Source organism: Helobdella robusta, assembly GCF_000326865.2.
Source record: "Helobdella robusta unplaced genomic scaffold HELROscaffold_27, whole genome shotgun sequence".
Taxonomy (NCBI): Eukaryota; Metazoa; Annelida; class Clitellata; order Rhynchobdellida; family Glossiphoniidae; genus Helobdella; species Helobdella robusta.
In genome coordinates, this window is record NW_008704392.1 from 1,433,305 (window position 1) to 1,436,657 (window position 3,353).

The following is a 3,353-nucleotide window of genomic DNA, read 5'->3' on the forward strand; positions in this document are numbered from 1 at the left end:
AACAAACTAACCAATCAACCAAGTAACCAATCAACCAACTAACTAATTAATCTACCAAATAACTAACCAATCAACCAACAAGCCAACCGACCAATCAAAAATGCCTTCCATATATGATACAGTGTTAATAATCACAGAGAATAAACTTCATTACTCAAAACGAAGTTCTATAAATGCATGCGTTCATTTGAAATCGTACCAACAATAATAATAATAAGAAGAAGAAGAAGAAGAAGAAGGAGAGAAAGAAGAAGAAGAAGAAGAAGAAGAAGAAGAAGAAGAAGAAGAAGAAGAAGAAGAAGAAGAAGAGGAAGAATAAGAAAATCAACAACAACAATAATAATAACATTAATGTTAATAAAAACAACAATAAGAAGAATTACTAACGTGCAGCCCCATGTGGTCGTTTTGACAACAATTCTGACGTCATCATCGGAGGCATCAAGAGGGAGTCCATCTTTGAGCCAAGTGTATGTGGGTAGGGGGGTCCCTGTAATGTCACACACCATGGTGGCAGTCCCTCCCTTAACTTTTGTCACGTTTCTCATTGGTCGGTCTAGTTGTAAGCGTGGCGCTGTCAAAATTTAATTGGTTGTGGTTGTTTTGGTAAAACTTGATTGGTTGTTGATGTTTTTTGTTTACCTGAAATTTGATTGGCTGATCGGATTTCGTTGTTGTGAATTTGACGAAACTTGATTTGTTGATATTTTGAATCGGATGAGTTGTTATTGGTGGTTGTTTTGAATAATTTGACAAAGGAATGTGATATATTGAAAGAGAAAAAGGGAGAGAGAGAGAGAAAAAAGAGAAAGTATAAATATATATATATATATATATAGGCTGAAAGGGGACCATAATTATTGCAATATTTGATAAAATCTACCGAATTTTTTGCTTTTTAAAATTTACGATTGAGTTTTTCAATATTTCTAACAGTAACTTTGTAATTATCACTCAATTTATTAAAATTAATTATAAAATTGTTGGTGTTCATGGTGAAGGGTGTATGGGTCATATTTCGATTTTACTCATCATCAGCGCTTATATAGAGATATTTCAAAGTTTTACTCTTCATCATAAACACTAATTTTCAAAAGTTATAAATTCGGTAGATTTTATCAAATATTGCATAAATATATCTACATATAAAAAGAGAGAAAGACGAAGATGTAGCAGAAACTTAGATTGCAATAGTAGATAAGGTTCGATCATTGATATGATTGTCGTTCTTATAGTTGTTGATGTCACAGATGACGTGTTGAGGTTGTTGTTGTTATTGATGTTGTTGTTGCTGCAGTTGTTGTTGATGATGTTGATGTTGTTGTTGCTGTTGTTGTTGATGTGATGTGTTCTTTCAGTAAATTATTTACTTCTCTGTGTTACATTAGGTTATGGATTGCTATATTTAAGATTGCATCGGAGATATTTCTCTTTTACTTCATCTCTCTCTCTCTCTCACTGTTTCTTTCTCTCTCTCTCTCTCTGTTTCTCTCTCTCTCTGTTTCTCTCTCTCTCTCTTTGTCTCTCTCACTCCACTCACTGTCTTTCTCTCTTTGTATGTCTCTTTCTCATTTTGTCTCCGTTTTTCCATTTGTCTTGTCTCTATCTTGTCTCTCTCTCTCTCTCTCTATCTTTTCTCTCTCTCTCTCTCTCTCTCTATCTCTCTATCTCTTTCTCTCTTTGTATGTCTCTTTCTCAATTTCTCAATTTGTCTCCGTTTTTCAATTTGTCCTGTCTCTATCTTTTCTTTCTATTTCTCTCTCTTTCTCTCTCTCTCTCTCTCTTGTATGTCTCTTTCTCTCTTTGCCTCCGTTTCTTCATTTGTCATCTTTCTACATATTTCCAATAACTATCACTGATGTTATTAATGGCATCGTTATTTATGTACCGCAGCGCATGCTGTACACCGTGTTAAACGTTCGCAGGCATATCGCATTTCAATGAGAGAGAGCCAGCAAACCAACAAACAACAGATTGGAAATATTTACAAAATGAAAATATGAATAAAATTACTACAAAAAAATAAAAATAAATTTTTTCTCTTCTTATTATTTATTATTGCTATTGTTATTATTATTGTTATTGTTGTTGTTGTTGTTGTTGTTGTTATTTCGTTACGTCTGTTGTTGTGCTGGATGTGGAAATGGTTCTTGGAAATCAAATTAAGTATTGTGTCATCTATCTCAGTTACGAGCTCTCAAAAATGAAAAGTAGTTGTTGTAGTTGTAGTAGTAGTAGCTGCAGCAGTGATAGTAGTAGCAACAGCAGCCGTAGTAGTAGTAGTAGAAGTAGTAGTAGTAGCAGCAGCAGCAGCAGTAGTAGTAGTAGTAGACATATATACACATCTTATAACATAGCAGTAGTCTATATTTATTTAAAATTTATACATATATATATAATATATATATATATATATATATATATATATTATTTATATATATATGTGTGTGTGATATATATATATATGTGTGTGTGTGTGTGTGCGCGCGTGTGTGTGTGCGTGTTCGTTTTCTTTATAAATCAAATGGCAACATTTCAAACACCATTAGTAGTACGTCAAAATGTTAACATTCTCCTACCTCCATCACAACATCCTCATCGTCGTCGTCGTCGTCATCTTCGTTATTATCATCATTTTCATTGTCTTTTTCATCACCATAATCAAAATTATCATCGTCAGAGGAATAAAGGAAAATAAATAGAGAGAACCAAAGAAAAACAACAGTCAAACAAACAGACAAACAAACAAAAGAACAAACAAATTAACCAACAAACAAACCAACAAACAAGGCAACAAACAAGGCAACAAAACAAATCAGACCGCCCGTAACTCAACTCCATAAACAAAGCGGACATTGCAAAAACATAAATTGCCCTAATGTAAATAGATAACAAGATACAAATTGAAGTGATGAAAAGATGTATGCATGTACGTATGTATATTTGTTTGTTTGCATGTATGTTTGTTTGTATGTATTTGTATGTGTGTGTGTATATATACATAATAGGCGTATCATCTCTGCCATATCATGTCGAGTAAAGGATGTTAAATAACCTATTTATATGCTGGCCAATAATATGATGGGAGATTGTATAGTGTATTTAAAGTGTGTATGTATGCATGTGTGCATGTGTGTGTGTGTATGTATGCATGTGTGTGCGTGTGTTTGTGTGTATGTATTTTTTATTGGAATTATCGACAAAGTGGTGGGATGAATATCTGCGTTGCATTGTGTCCTGGTATATTACGAGTTCGCTAGCATTGCTATTCATTCTCTGAGTTATCTATAGCTATTTTTATCAACGTTATGAGAATTGTACTCTCTCTCTCTCTCTCTCTCTCTCTCTCTCTC